Source organism: Trachypithecus francoisi, unplaced genomic scaffold (assembly GCF_009764315.1).
Source record: "Trachypithecus francoisi isolate TF-2019V2 unplaced genomic scaffold, Tfra_2.0 Lachesis_group10, whole genome shotgun sequence".
NCBI lineage: Eukaryota > Metazoa > Chordata > Mammalia > Primates > Cercopithecidae > Trachypithecus > Trachypithecus francoisi.
Window position 1 is genome coordinate 2,863,317 of NW_022681455.1, and position 16,763 is coordinate 2,880,079.

General features: G+C 46.2%; 1 protein-coding gene across 3 annotated transcripts in view; it reads left to right on the forward strand.

Annotated features, from left to right (window-relative positions):
* Positions 1–4,100: 4,100 nt before the first annotated feature.
* The window catches only part of RIPK1 (receptor interacting serine/threonine kinase 1), a 46,598-nt gene continuing 33,935 nt past the window's right edge, over positions 4,101–16,763 (forward strand). Inside the window, exon 1 of one of the 3 annotated variants that reach the window (XM_033216071.1) lies at positions 4,101–4,220. The gene's annotated coding sequence lies outside the window, so the exon portion shown is untranslated. Of the gene's footprint in view, positions 4,221–8,160; positions 8,970–16,763 lie in introns of those variants that run through there. The other 2 variants (XM_033216069.1, XM_033216070.1) reach the window with 2 other exon arrangements.

The following is a 16,763-nucleotide window of genomic DNA, read 5'->3' on the forward strand; positions in this document are numbered from 1 at the left end:
CCACTTTGGTTTTCTTTTTTGCGTGTGGCAGTTTTAAGTTATTAGTTTTTAAAATCAGTATTTTTTAATGAAAACAACTTGACCAAAAATTTGTCACAGAATTTTGAGACCCATTAAAAAAGTTTAATGAGAAAAAAAAAAGAATTATGCTAAAACTACTTTGCCTGTGCTCTCTCAGTGGAACCACCAAGCCTGGGTGACAGCATGTCTCTTTACAGCATAGTTTACTAAGTATTTTAAGCCCACTGTTGAGACTCACTGTTCAGAAAAAAAAGATTCCTTTCAAAATATTACTGCTCATTGATAATGCACCCTGATTACCCAAGAGCTCTGATGGAGATGTACAAGGAGATGAATGCTGTTTTCATGCCTGCTAGCACAACGTCCATTCTACAGCCCACGGATCAAGGAGTAAATTGAACTTTCGAGTCTTATTTAAAAAATACACTTCTGGCCGGCGCAGTCGCTTACGCCTGTAATCCCAGCACTTTGAGAGGCCGAGGCGGGTGGATTACCTGAGGTATGCAGGTTGAGACCAGCCTGACCAACATGGGGAAACCCTGTGTCTACTAAAAATACAAATATCAGCTGGGCGTGGTCGCGGGTGCCTGTAATCCCAGCTACTTGGGAGACTGAACAAGGAGTATCGCTTGGACCCGGGAGGCGGACGTTGCAGTGAGCCGAGACCGCGCCACTGCACTCCTTCCTGGGTGACAAGAGTGAGACTCCATCTCAAAAAAAAAAAATAATAATAATAATAATAAAAAATACACTTCATAAGGCTATTAGCTGCCAGATATAGTGATTCCTCTGGTGGATCTGGGCAAAGTAAATTGACAAATTTCTAGAAAGATTCTCACCACTCTTGACACCATTAAGAACATTTGCGATTCACGGAAGGAGGTCAAAATATCAACATAACAGGAGTTTGGAAGAAACTGATTCCAATGCTCACGGAAGACTTTAGTGAAGGAAGTAACTGCAGATGTGGTGGAAATAGTAACAGAACTAGATTTAGCAATGGAACCTGAAGATGTGACAGAATTGCTGCAATCTCATGTCAAAACTTTCACAGATGAGGAGTCACTTCTTGTGGATGAGCAAAGGAAGTGGTTTCTTGAGATGGAATCTGCCTCTGGGGAAGATGCTGTGAACACTGTTCAAATGACAACATGCCGGGTGTGGTGGCTCACACCTGTAATCCCAGCACTTTGGGAGGCTGAGGCAGGCAGATCACCTGAAGTTAGGAGGTTGAGACCAGCCTGGCCAACATGGTGGAACCCCGTTTCTACTAAAAATACAAAAATTAGCCGGGTGTGGTGGCACATGCCTATAATCCCAGCTACTCGGGAAGCTGAGGCAGGAGAATTGCTTGAGCCCAGGAGACGGAGGTTGCAGTGAGCCAAGATTCTGCCACTGCACTCCAGCCTGGCTGACAGAGCAAAACTCTGTCTCAAAACAAACAAACAAAGAAAAACCAAAAGATTTAGAATATAACATAAACTAAGTTGATAAAGCAGTGGCAGGGTTTGAGAAGATTGATACCAATTTGAAATAAGTTCTACTGTGCATAAAATGCTATCAAATGGCGCTACATGCTACGGAGAAATCTTTCAGAAAAGGAAGAATCAATTGACAAAGCAAACTTAAACAAATTGCCACAGCCACTCCAGCCTTCAGTAACCACCACCTTGATCAGTCAGGTTCATCAACATTGAGGTGGGCCACTCCACCAGCAAAAAGATTATGACTCACTGAAGGCTCAGATGACTGTCGTCATTTTTTTAGTGATAACATGTGTTATGATTAAGGTATCTACATTTTTGAGACATAATGTACACTTAATACACTGCAGTATAGTATATAAGTATTATATGCATAGGGCTGCTAACACTTTGTGTGATTTGCGTTACTGTGTTATTCACTTTATTGTGGTGGTTTGGAACCTACCTCACAATATCTCTGAGGTATGCCTGTATATTGCTGGCGGGAATGTAAACTTGCACAGTAGCTTTGCAAAACAGTTTGGCAGTTCTTCAAAAAGTTAAATATAGAGTTATACCATATGACTCACCAATTCTACCCACTGGTATATATCTATGATAAGTTCAAGAAAACATACATTTATACATATATTCAAACATGAATGTTGATAGCAGCATTATAATAGACAAAAGATGGAAAAAACCCAAATGTCTGTCAATTGATGAATGAACAAAATGGATATATGTATACATATTATTATGAATATTATTCAGCCATAAAAAGAAATAAAGCCTGATAAATGCTGCCTGGAATCATCATGAATGAACCTTCAAAACGTTATGCTAAGTAAAAGAAGCAGTCACAAAATACCACATATTGTATGGTTCATTTTGCATGAAATCCCCAAACTAGGAAAATCCACAGAGGCAGAAAATAAATCTATGGTTCCCAGGGGTTGTGGGGAGGAGGAAATGGAGAATAATTGCTAATGGGCATCACAGTTCCTTTTAGGGTGATGAAAATCTTCTGGAGTTAGATAGTAGTAAGAGTTGGATAGCTTCATCAATATACTAAGAACCACTGTATGCTTTAAAAGGATGAATATTATGGTATGTGCACTGTATTTTAATAAAGGTGTTATTATATATATATATTTATTTATTTATATTTTGGGGTTTTTTTTTTTTTTTTTTTGAGACGGAGTCTTGCCCTGTCTCGCCCAGGATGGAGTACAGTGGTGCAGTCTCGGCTCACTACAACTTCTGCCTCTGGGTTCAAGCGATTCTCCTGCCTCAGCCTCCTGAGTAGCTGGGTCTACAGGCATGTGCCACCATGCCCGGCTAATTTTTGTATTTTTAGTAGAGACGAGGTTTCACCACGTTGGCCGGGCTGGTCTGGAACTCCTGACCTCGTGATCTGCCCACCTTGGCCTCCCCAAATGCTGGGATTACAGGCGTGAACCACCTACCCAACCTTAATAAGGGTGTTATTTTAAAAAAACAAGCTAGGCACCTAGGGTATAAAATTGAAGGAGGCTCTGATTCTCAGGGCCATGCAAATGCAGGGTTGGCACCTATGAGTGTGGCCCTCCTGAAATGTTGTGCCTTAGGCACCTGGCTCTCCCTAATTCAGGCCCTCAGGAGAAAGCTCTAATTCTGGTCAGTTCGAAACAGGAGGACACGGCTTCTGGGAGACACTCGGTGCTCCAGAGAGAGCCATTTGGTCCGTTCTCTTCCTCTGGACATGAAATGCTTCCAATTGCGTCCAGCCTAGGATGGAGCGGGGTTGGGGGATATCTGATGACATTAGGAACTGCTGCATCAACTCCCCCGAGTCCCTGCCTCTGGACCCCCGAGAGAGGACACAAGGAGTGTCCGGAGCCCATGTGACTCGGTGTCTCTTCCCATCACTTCGCGGGAAAAGGGGGCTGCTTACACCGCACCGCAGCCCAAGCACCTGTGGCTGGAGAAGGGCTCGGGCGCTAGGAGTGAGGAGCCTGGTTCTGGGCCCGGGACTGGTACTAGTTAGTGGTGGGACCTGGAACAGATGCTTAGGTTCTAAGTGAATCCCTCATATTCATGACAAGAGGCGTGGAACACAGACCCATGGGGCCTTCCCACTGGAACGTGGAGCTTGGCTGTCACCCGACCTTCGCTTCCTAAGGTAGAAAAGCCCAGGGTTCCAGGCTCTGTCTCCTTCCCCGCAGACCCCTTGTTTCTGGGCGCGGAGGCCCTGGGCCCCGCAGGCTCCCAGCCCACTTCTCTGGGCTCAGAACTTCTCTGGGTTCAGAACCCGATCCCGAAGCGGCCCTGGCGCTGCCGGTGGCCGAGGCTGGGTGCGCGCCTTGGGAACCTGGCTGGCCTCAGACTGGCGGGAGCATTCGCGGACATATCCCTGGGCCAGGAGGACTGGGGGTTCCCCCACCTGCTCAGGTCCTTACAGCCTTGCCCGCCGCCCCCGCGCGAACGCGCCCGCCTCCCCGGCTAGTCCCGGTAGGGCGCTGCCCCAGGCAGGCGGCTTGTCAAGTATGGGAGGAGCCTAACAACTCCTCCTCCTCTCGGAACCCGGTCGTGGTATAAAAGGCGGTGCCCGCCAAGGCCCGAGTGGCGCCTTTAAAAGGCGGTGCCCGCCAAGGCCCGAGTGGGAGTCCGCGGCGACAGCAGCAGCAGAGGCGCGTCTTGGGCCCTGGGGATCGGCGTCCAGGCTCGGAGCGCGGCACGGAGACGAGGTGGCAGGTGAGGGCGTCCCCGCGCAGGGCCGGGGTCGGGAGCGGGAATGGCGGGCTTCAGGTCCCCCGGCTGCCACCGAAAGATGGGACCTGAGGACAGGAGAAGTCGCTCATCCGAGAGCCCCGGGGAAGCGGTGGTGTCTCGGCGGGTCAGCCACGGTCTCTGGGGGGTCCCCTGCAGCGCGCAGCCGGTTTCCTCCTCCGCAGCTCCCCGCCGGCGCGGACGCCGCCCTCCCCGACGCCTCCTGGCCGCCCGTCTCCGGCCGGAGCGCTCCCCTGCAGCCCCTCCCCACCTGCCGGCCCTGTTTTCTCACTGCTCCTCTCTGCTCTGGGATCCGCAGGACAACGTCTGTGCTGGCACTTCTCTTTCAAAGCCACCAGTCTCCAGTTCCAAATCCGAGCGCTCTTATCCATCTTAATTCTTTCAATAATTCAGCGAAACGGATGGGGCCCGTCCTTCTTCAGATGACTCCTCCAGGGACTGTGAATCCGCGGAGCCAGGCTCAGCCGTCGCCTGCGGGGCCTGCGGTCTGTGGGGACCGCCAGCAAGACGAGGAATCACCTTCGGGAGGAAGGGTCGTGCTGGGGAGGGTTGCGCCGGCGGGGTCAAGGGAACCTCCTGTAGGGCGGGAATCAAGCCTCCGGGCCGCGGTGTTTGAGGGTGAGTAGAATTAATCCCGTGATGGACATGGGGCCTTCTAAGGGGGACCAGGAGTTTGTGAAGAGGTGACTGGAGGGGTTCAGGATGGCCAGAGGTGGAGGCTGTGACTTGAGCGAGGCTGGATCAAGGGAGGGGGCAGGTGGAGAAGAAACGTTTTAACAAGGTGGCTTTGAGCGGAACCTAAGGGTTCTGGGAGATTTAGGAGGAAGGACAAGAGGATTAAGACACGGCTTTCTGAGGACGTTGTGTGGCTGTGGCATGGTGGTGGCTGAGGGGAGCGGGTTGTGTTCATTGTCCAAGGCTCTCCAGTGCTTTGCGTGGCGTTTTGGGGAGCAGAGATGAGGTGTCCCGACAGTGAGGAGTGGCTCTAGAGTGACCAGAGGCTCGGGAGGGGGCCTGCGCATTAGGCCAGGCACAGGTTCCGAAGTGGAAAGAAATGTGGGTGTAGAGGGCAGGCCTTGGGGATGGGTGTGGGGGGGGGTGTGGAAAGGAGTCAGGGAGGTCTCCCAGGCTCACCTGGAGGAGTGAGGGTCTCATTTCCAAGGGCACTGGGAACTGCAGCCTGGGGGTGGGGGTTCATGTGGTTTCAGACCTGTGGCGAAGAGACCCACCCCATCACATTCACACTTTGGCTTCCACTAGCTTCAGAGGTAGTACTAGCTCTTTGTTCTCGCTGGTTTTCCTTCCTCACTTTGGGCTGTTTCTTGCCTTTTCCATTCTGGTGTTCTGCAAAGACCAGTTCCTTCGTCTCATGCACCATTTACACTCATGGCTTTTTGCTGGGAGTAATGAGTAAAGCTCCGGAATAGATGTTTCTGAGTTCGAGCACTGAAAACAAAATGAAGCAAAAACAACACATTTCCAGTCTTCCAAGGTCACATGATGTCCAGAGGACAGTGATGGGCAATAACTTTTTGTCTTCCCCATTAGAATGCAAGCTCCACAAATGGAACACTGAGATTTTTATTTATCTTTTTTTTTTTTGAGATGGAGTCTTGCTCTGTCACCCAGGCTGGAGTGCAGTGGTGCAATCTTGGCTCACAGCAACTTCCGCCTTCTGGGTTCAAGCAATTCTCCCACCTCAGCCTCCTGAGTAGTTGGGTCTACAGGTGTGCACCACCACGCCCAGCTAATTTTTGTATTTTTAGCTTCATCATGTTTGCCAGGCTGGTCTGTAACCCCTGAGCTCAGGCAATCCACTCGACTGAGCCTCCCGAAGTGCTAGGATTACAGGTGTGAGCCACTACACACAGCCAGAAGAGATTTTTTATGTTTAATTCACAACCGAGTCTTCACTGCCTAGAACAGATGCTCAGTAAATATTTATTGAAGGAATGAATTCCTTTTTGTATCTCTTGTATCTATCACCATATACTCTTGTATCTAGTACCTATTTGGCATACAGTAGATAGAAAGCTTTGTTGAGTGAATAGCTCTGCCTTTCGTCTTTTTTGATATGTGTACATCTTTTAAAAAATAATGGATAGACTTTTAGAGCTGTTTTAGTTTACAGCAAAACAAAGCAGAAAGAAAATATCCCCTCCCACAAACATCCTGGACCGTATAGCCTCCCCTACCATCAACACCCTGCATTAGTGTGGAATATTTGTTACACCTGATGAACCAACATAGATACATGGTTACAAAAATGAACCAATATGGATAAAACATATACATTATCAAAGTCCAGAGCTTGTTAGGTTTTGCTCTGTGTATATTCAAGATACATTTGACAAATGTATAATGAGATGTACCCAACACCATAGTATCAGATTCCACTGCCCTAAACATCCCTTGTGCTCCACCTACCTATCCCTCCTTCCCTGCAAATCCCTGGCAACCACTCATCTTTTTTACTATCTCCATAGTTTTTCCTTTTCCAGAATGTCACATAGTTGGAATCATACATTATGTAGTCTTCTCAGACTGGCTTCTTTCACTTAGATTTATACATTTAAGATTGCTCCAGAATTTTTTTTTTTTTTTTTTTTGTGGCTTCAGAGCTCATTTCTTTTGAGCACTTAATATTCCATTGTATAGATGTGCCACAGCTTATCTGTCCACCTATTAAACGACATCTTAGATGCCCTGAAGTTTTGGCAATTATGAATTAAAGCTGCTATAGACATTCTTGTACAGGTGTATGGGCGTAAGCTTTCAACTCCTTTGGGTAGATATCAACGTGTGGAGTTGCTTCATCTTATGGTAAGAAGAGCTTGGTTAAGAAATTGCCAAAATGGGCCAGGCGCAGTGGCTCACGCCTGTAATCCCACCACTTTGGGAGGCCGACGCAGGTGGATCACGAGGTCAGGAGATCGAGACCATCCTGGCCAACACGGTGAAACCCCGTCTCTACTAAAAATGCAAAAAAAAAATTAGCCGGGCGTGGCGGCGGGCGCCTGTAGTCCCAGCTACTTGGGAGGTTGAGGCAGGAGAATGGCATGAACCCAAGAGGCGGAGCTTGCAGTGAGCCGAGATCCTGCCACTGCACTCCAGCCTGAGCTACTGAGCGAGACTCCGTCTCAAAAAAAATATATACATATATATATATTGCCAAAACGTCTTCCAAAGTGATTCTAACATTAGGGATTCCCACTAGGAATGTATGAGATTTTCTTGTGCTCCAGATCCTCATCAACATTTGGTGTTGTGTTTTGAATTTTAGCCATTCTAATAAATGTGTATAGTATTTTTTTATTGCAATTCTTTAATGACCTATGATGTTGAGCATCTTTTCATATGCATATACATATGCTGAGGTGTCTGTTCAGAGCTTTTGCCCACTTTTAATCAGGTTGCACATTTCCATACTGTTGCATTTTAAGAGGGTTTTTGGGGCATATTTTGGGTCACAGTCTTTTATCAGGTATGTCTTTTGCAAATATTTTCTCCCAGTCTGTGACTTGTGTTGTGAATGTGGCTCGTTCTCTTGACAAACATATCTTTGTACAGTAGGTAATCCTGTTGTGCTTTTTTTTTTTTTTTTTTTCCTTTTGAGATGCAGTCTCGCTCTTGTCACTCAGGCTGGAGTGCAGTGGCGCGATCTCGGCTCACTACGATCTCCACCTCCCAGGTTCAAGCGATTCTCCTGCCTCAGCCTCCCGAGTAGCTGGGATTGCTGGTGCCCGTCACCAAGCCCAATTGATTTTTGTATTTTTTAGTAGAGATGGGGTTTCACCATGTTGGCCAGGCTGGTCTCGAACTCCGACCTCAAGTGATCCGCCCGCCTCGGCTTCCCAAAGTGCTGGGATTACAGACGTGAGCCACCGCGCCCGGCCTGTTGTGCATATAATTTTATTACTTTCTTTTTAATATAAGATGAATAGCATGAAGTTCCAATTTTGCTCGAGAGTTCACAATTACCACTTTAAAGGGCTGCAAAATAATCACATTTCATCCTCGACAGCCCAACTTTACAGATGAAGGGAGAGGAATGCTAACTTGCCCATGCTAACCCGCAGAGCTCCGAATCCTCCGGATAGCGCCTCCGCTGTAATCCACCCAGTGCTTCCCTCCAGGCCCATCCCCCTCTCGTGAGCGCGGAGGTTTCGGTTTCCTCTTTTACGTAGGCCGCCCCAATCGTAAAACAAAGTCCGCGATCCTCTAGCCCGCAAGAGAGCTCCGGGATTCAGATCCTGGGCGAGAGGTCCCGCGAGCGGCGGGGCGGCGCTGTCGCAGTCCTCCTCCCCGGCAAGGGCCGCGGCAGGGGGAGGAGGCAGCGCGAGCAGTCCACGCCCTCCTGCCGGGCGCGCTCGACGCGGACGGCGGACGGCTGACCAGCTCCCGGAGCGCGGCGAGCCCAGAGGACCCACAGCTGGGGCGCCACAGCGCGGCCATCCGGGCGGGGCCGAGGGAGCGCGGCGGGACTCGGCTGGACGGCGCGGCCACGGAGACGGGCGCGGTGAGCGGGCTGGCACCGCGCGGGAAAAACTCCGGGGGCCGCTGCGCTCAGTCCCGGCGACCCCCTAGTCGGGGTTCGCGCGCCGTCCCCCGGCACGCCCCGGCAAGGCTGCCGCAGCGTCGGAGTAATCCCCAACCCTCCGCCGCCGCTTCGTCCCTCACCCGGGCCTCCAGACGTTTGCCGCGGAAACGAAAGTAACTCTCGGGTACTTGCGCGGAGGCCGGGGCGGCCGCGGGCTTCCGGGAAGGAGAGGGGCTCCGCCCGGCGTTCGAGCGGTGGGCGGGGCCCCGCCGGTACCGGAAGTCGGGTGGTGGGCGGGGCCGGGCCCTCCCGGAAGTCGGAGGTACGCGTCTAGCTGTCTCAGCTTATCGGGAGTCGGCTGGCCGCTTCTGCGCCAGAGATCTGGGCGCTGGACTGGTAGCGGGCGGAGACCTGCCTTTGGGCCGCGATTACGGCGTGAGGGTGGAATAGGCTGTCCCACACGCCGTTAATGTCGTTGTTGTTTTGGTGGAGACGGTGGGCCCTTACTGCCCTACCATTAGGAAAAAACAGTTTGGGCTCTTCCCACCAACCCTTTGAAAGGGCCTTTTACTGTTGCACTTGAGGCCACAGCAGGTTCCAAAAGCAAAACCTTTTCTGCGTGATCTTAGACGACTGAGGGGACGAATGTGGTAACCCTAGCAGGCTTCTTTGGTGGTCACTGGCATGTGCTTTTGTGAAGTGCTGCAGACCCTCTTCAGGGTTGGGAAGAGGTTAGGCTGCATCCTTCCCTCAGCATTTGACAAAGCCTCAGAGGGATGCGGGGGTTGCGGGGACAGGGGAAGGTCTGGGGTTGTTCTTTCTCTCTTGCTGACCATTTGACTCTCCCTTAATCAGAGCTTTTTTATCTTGGGCAAAGAAGGAGGCTGCTCCAACGATTAATTCTTTCCTGATTTACACTTGAAGAAGCCAAGGCAGGAGGTGAACTTTGAAATGTGCAGTGACTCAGTACCTATCTGCGCTCTGTGACTGCTAGGAAGATGGATTGAGTCAAGAGGAAATTGTCATATTAGAAATGTGGAATACTGGGCCGGGCACGGTGGCTCACTCCTGTAGTCCGAGCACTGCGGGAGGCCGAGGTGGGAGGATCACCTGAGGTCAGGAGTTCGAGACCAGCCTGGCCAACATGACAAAACCCTGTCTCTACTAAAAATACAAAAATTAGCCGAATGTGGTGGCGGGTCCCTGTAATCCCAGCTACTCGGGAGGCTGAGGCAGGAGAATGGCTTGAACCCAGGAGGCGGTAGTTGCAGTGAGCAGAGATGGTGCCACTTACACTCTGTCCTGGGTGACAGAGGAAGACTCTATCTCAAAAAAAAAATAATAAAATAATGTGGAGTACCGCAACTCTTCACAAAAAGTGAAGAGAAGACTAGGCTTGTTTAAAATGAAATTTGGAGTGTATCATTATTACTGATAAAATAGCAAAAATGATAACTTTAATACTCATTTTCCTCTGCACTATACTGAGCCCCAGAGATATGCTGTACTTTCTGGATTGTGAATATTAATGAATATTAAGAAAAGTTCTTAAATAGCCTCTTTCAAACTGGGCAGCTTACATTTTGGTGCTTATTAATTTATAACCTGTTAACACCCATATGATCTGGGAATCTGAAGAAAATATTTAACTTCCCATGCTTTAGTTGGATATTACATTCTGGCAAAAATGGTTACTGTATTAATCTGTAGAACATTGGTTTTGAGCCGTATGTTTCCTGTATTTTTGTTTTTTATTTTTGAAGACAGAGTCTTGCTCTATCGCCCAGGCTGGAGTGCAGTGGCACGATCGTGGCTCAATGTAACCTCCGCCTCTGGGGTTCAAGCAGTTCTCCTGCCTCAGCCTCCCGAGAAGCTGAGATTACAGGCATACACCACCACGCCTGGCTAATTTTAGTATTTCTAGTAGAGACAGGGTTTCACCAGGTTGGCCGGTCTGGTCTCAAACTCTTGGCAATCTGCCCGCCTCGGCCTCCCAAAGCCCGGGATTACAGGCATGAGCCCCTTCGCCCCGCCTTCCTGTATTTAAAAAATTTATTCTGTACTTTCTCGTGTTTCTGACTGTGGCATATTCATTTAATATAGATGAGTAAGGCTGTAAGAGTGGGTCTGTGCATCTGGATTTTTCCGAAGACAGATTATTTGCTATCTAGAGAAGTAGCATGTATTAGTGAGCCAACAGTGAAAGTCTGAATGAAGGGACAAAGATTTCATTCCAGGATCCTGCCACTTCAGGTGGATCATTTAGCTCCAAATCTTAGTTTCTTTATTTGCAAATTGAAATCATAAAATTTGCTTCAGGGGTCATAATGCTTGTTTAAACTCTGTTTCAATTCTTGTCTCTTGCTGGTCCTTCCTTGCTGGTCCTTAAGTCTCTTCCTTGCTCGGAACTTTTGTTTATCCAGGGAAAGCATCAGGCTGCTGTAATCAAGGAAGTTGGAGAAATCCTCTGGTCACTGAGATAACTGAGCAAAATCAGAATTCTGTTAGTGGGAAGAAAGAGGGCAATGGCAGGTGGGCAACCAGCATTTTCTGCCATTCTCTTGTTATATGTGGTCATCACAGAAAAATGGGGAAAAAGTTAATTAGAATATTTTGATATGTATACTCACCCTGCCTTAGAAGGTAATTTGTGAAATTCCTTGGGATTTCACATTAATTTCAATAGAAAAAAATTCACTGTCCTGAGTCCCTGAATTAATATTTATTTATGGAAAACATTTACAAATTGCATTCAAATGGATATAATTATTAGTTAAAATTAGTTGATATAACAGGCCAGCATGTCTTTCTTACTCTGTAACATGGCTTTGTAATAATATGGTTATGCAATATGTCTATATAAGCTGCTTAAATTCAGTGTTTTTGGATTTCCTTCATTCAGCTACTCACAAGGCCTTCCTAAGATATACAGTGCTCATAAAGTTGAATCTTTCATTTGGAAAAAAGAGGGGTGGATAGCAAAAACAAAAGAAATCACTGAAAACCATGCAAAAGATGCATAAGATTAACATCAGACTAAACTAGCAAACCACAAGATTATAAGGAGAACTGACTTGGGTCAGGAGTTAAGCTCCCAAAATCCAGTGGACCCAACTAGAGGCCTTCCCAAGCTCCACCACACTCAGGAGCACCTGCAGGTCCTAGTTGGTCTTGACAAATTTGAGGAGACATGGCGGAGACTGAAGGAGAGATACCAGATAGGACTCCTCACCAAGTAGAAACCTTTTACCCAAAAGGGCATTTTTCAGGGCATATTGTAGTTCCTGCTTGTTTCTTTACTGTCTGTGAGCATTTTTAATATTATTAAACATTCTTACACAACATCACTTTTGCAAACTGGTAGATATATTTCAGAGTGTTGATGGGCATAACTGATTCTCTTCTGTGTACATGCTAAGAGTTTTACCTACTTTTGCTGTTCTATGTAATGCTACCAGGAACAGCTTTGCACATAATCTTTATCAGCGTCTCTGATTTGATCCCTCAAAGAAATGCTGAGTCAAGGAATTATTCCTTTCAAAAAAAAATTTTAATTTTACATTTAATTCATGTCTATTGGGGAAAATTTGGAAAACATAGTAAAAGTGTAAAGAAGAAAGGAAAAATCACCCTACCATCAAGATACAATCCTTGTTAACATTTTGGTGTCTTTATGTCTTTTTTTCTGTACTTACATCTTTATTTACATATATATATATCACACAAATAATATAATTTTTACAGATTTATTCGTCAAAAACAATTTTGAATGGCTATACAATATTCTGTTAGGAGTATGCTGTAATTTATTTAACAATATTTTTTATTTTTGGACAATTAAATAGTTCTCTTTTTAAAATAGTTATTCATTTGATGATGGGCCGGCATACATTGGGTTCTGCTAGGCTCTGGAAACAGTGCACAAGACAAGTTTCCTGCCTTCTGTGAACTTCATGAGAAATAATTCTCAATTACAGTACTGTCTTACCTGTGAAAATGTCTAATGGGAAGACTTAGGATGGCTTCCTTGACAAAATGACAGTTCTGACACCTAACCAGGCAAGAAGTTGGAAGAATGTGGCCTAAGAGTGTGGGACAGATGACCTTTATGGAATGGGGAAGACTTCACAGTTCTGCATGCTCCAGTGATCTGTAGTGAATGAAAAAGGAGGCCTAAAATCAATGTTATCTTTTAAGCCCTCTGTCTTCACCCCCTCCTACCTCATTCTCGCTAGGATTGCTCAGTAGGGCCCTGCTGACAGAGTGATCCCAGCTGAGAATGTTGGCATTCTCAAAGCCCAAGGAAATACCATCCATGTGGATAAACACGTGGGTGGCTGGGCCAGCCATAGCCAGAGACATAAAGCAGGTAACAAATGTGTTTTCACAAATATATACATATGTACATATATATGCATATACAAATATATACACATATGTATATACATATATACAAATATAGCTATATACGTATACATATATGCATATACACATACACAAATATATGTATATATACACATACACATATATGCACAAATATGTATTTTATATCATGTATCATATATATTTATACATATACAAATATATGTATATTTATATGTATACATATATAAATGTATACATATTTTTTTCTCATAATCCTTACCACTTCTGTGAGGCGGTCATTGTTTCATTTTGCACATGAGGAAATTGAGGCACAAGTGCCCCAAGGTCACAGGTTGGTGAGTCACAGAGCTAGAGTTCACGTTCATAGTGGAGGGCCGGTGCTCGTGGAGCTGTGGCTCCTGGTCTCTTACCTCAAGCGCCTGCCTAACCCACCCCTCAGTCTTCAGACCTTCATCTAGGCAGCCCCTCACCTCCACCCATTGCCTACGTCCCACCGATGTACTTGTTTCCTGAGGGCACTTCCTCTTGTTTGGTAATGTCTTATGTCCTAGGAAAGAAGGCGCATAGATGCTGCTGTGTGAGCTTCCTCTGCTAGACAGAGCTGGCCCACAGCCTTTAGATGAGTCATAGAAGGCTGGTTACCCGAGTCACCTGGAGCCGACCACTGCACAACACCATGGGCAGCCAAGGGGTTTCCAGAATCCCCTCTCCCCACGGTATTTATTTTTTTCATTTTTTAATTCCCTGCCCTCCAACATTTTATTATGAAAAACACCAAAGTCCGAAGGTTACGTCCACCACGAGTATCATCTTAACACCACTTGCTTCATCATGTAATTCTCCATCTCCCTTCCCGTCATCTGTCCATCATTCTATCTGACTTTTTGATGTATTTCCAAGTACACATCAGTACACATCTCTAAATACTTCAGCATGCATACCACTAGAGTTCAACATGTTTACAGGTTTGTCTTTTGATGTAAAATTGACCTGCAGTTGTTAGGAGTATATCTGCTGAGTATGGGCAGATGCGTATGCCTGCAACCCTAGCCCCCACTGATATCTTAGAACATTATCATCGCCCCAGAAAGTTCCCTCATGCCCCTGCCCGCTCAGCCTCACCATGCTCACAGGCGGCCAGTATTCTTTTTCTGGCTCAGATTGGTTTTGACTTCTGAACCATCATATAAATAGAATTACATAGTATGTATTCTTTTGTATAAGGCTACTTTCACTCATCACGTTTTTGCATTTCGTTCATGCTGTTTTCATTCATGTGTATCAGCAGTCATTTTTATTGCTGAGTAGTATCCCATTGTGTTCATATACTACAGTGTGTTCACTCATTCTCTTATTCATGGGCAGCTGTTTCCAGTTTGGAGCTATTATGAATAAAGTTGCTATGAACATTTTACAAGTGTTTTCCAACATACGTTTTCATTTCTCTTGGGACTGGAATTGCTGGGTCATAGTGCAGGTGTTCGTGGTTTTATAAACAAAGTATATGCCTATGAAATTTCTATGAGTATTTTATGCCCCAGAAAGGTTATTTTTCATGGTCTGTATTTGGATGTACATATTTATTATTTTATTTTTATTTTTTTGAGACAGAGTCTCACTTTGTTGCCCAGGCTGGAGTGCGCTGGCATATGATCTCAGCTCACTGCGACCTCCGTCTGCCAAGTTTAAGCAATTCTTTAGCCTCAGCCTCCTGAGTAGCTGGGATTAGAGGTGCCTGCCACCACACCTGGCTAATTTTTGTATTTTTAGTAGCGCCATGTTGGCCAGGCTGGTCTTGAACTCCTGACCTCGTGATCTGCCCTCCTCAGCCTCCCAAAGTGCTGGGATTATAGGCGTGAGCCACCGCGCCCAGCTGGGATGTGGGTATTTCTGGAATATAAAACATTCATAGCCCTTCTACTCTCAAATCAAAACACAGACAGGCACATTCACATGCACACACCAGTGTGTCCATGCCCTGTTGGTTTGCATAGAGTTTCTGTTTTGCCATCAAGCTCTTTGCCAGCCCTTTTCCCAAAGTGTTTGTACCATTTTATACTCCCACCAATGATGTTTGAGAGGTCTGGTTGCTTCTCATGTTTGCCAGTATTTGGTGCTATGAGTCTTTAGTTTTGGATATCCTGGTAGTTGTGTAGTGGTGTCTCATTGCGGTTCTCCATGGGTTTTTATTCATCATTTCAGTTTGGGGAAAATGAATGAATGGAAGAAAAGAAGGGAGAAGGATGAAGCAAATAGCTGTGCTTTGAGATCTGACACTGTATACTTCACAGCCCTGATGGATAGTCTCCAAATTCTACTCCTTTTTCACATTTTCTTCTTAGAGTTTGCATTGTTCTTTTTATATTCTTCAGATTCCTTTTGTTCATAATTTCTTAAACCTATTCATTTTCTAATGCCTTTCAGTTGTTAATTTACTGAAGTTCTTTGGTGCTTACTACTCCTGTTTGTTGTAGCTGCAGGGTCTGTCTCACGGCGATTTTTTTCTTTTGTGTTTTATAATTTTGGAAAGGGAGCTCATGTTACATTTGTATTTGTGGGAATTCTGTCTGGCCTGGCTTGAGGGTGTTGTTTGCTTTAGCCAATAACCTCAGGATGGCATCAGCCTGTGACCACTTCCTGTATAAAAGTTCATAGTTTAGGTGATCCTCTCATCCTCTCATTTCAAAGTCTGTATCTATTTGAAGACAGGCTCAAGGTTATAAATTTGCACAGACTTTTTTTTTTTTTTAATACCTTGTGCCCAGTCCAAGATAAATATGTTTGTTTGCCACAGGCTGCTTTTTTTCTAGTTCATCCTTTCATCAAGGGGTAGCACATTGAGCAGTGCCATGTTAAGGGAGGAGTCTTCGTTCTACCTGCTTTTCTTGCATTCCTTGACCTCAGCTGGGCTTTAAACCATGAATTCTGGATGGCGAGGTTGGCAGTGCCCTGTGTGAGCTCCTGCCTGCCCCTGGTGCCGTTTCTGTCCCTAGAGTTCTTCTCCTTTCCACGGAGTTCTGGTGTGCATTTCAATGAATGTTTGTATTATGTTGTCCAACATACTTATGTCCTTTATAGCCAGAGAGTGCCTAAAATTTTCTAATGCTCCATATTGCCAGAAATAAAAAGGCTAAGGGAATAAATATTATAGTCTTCTGTGGTTCTTAAAAATATGAAAAATAGCTCATCAGATGACTGTAAGTCTATCCTCAAAAATCCAAGGCACACCAAGCATGTGGAATGTTACAAAAGTTTTTAAAAATGATCTTTTCTGCCAAGGGCAATGGCTCATACCTGTAATCTCAGCACTTTGGGAGGCTGAGGTGGGAGGATCCCTTGATCCTAGGAGTTTGAGACCAGCCTGGGCAACATAGTGAGACCACTCTGCCCCCCACAACTCTGTACAAATAATTTAAAAATCAGCCGGGCATGGTGGGGTGCACTTGTGGCCCCAGCTACTCAAGGAGGCTGAGGGAGGAGGATTGCCTGAGCCCAGGAGGTCGAGGCTCCAGTGAGCTGTGATTGTGCCACTGCACTCCAGCCTGAGTGACAAAGTGAGACCCTGTCTCCAAAGGAGAAAA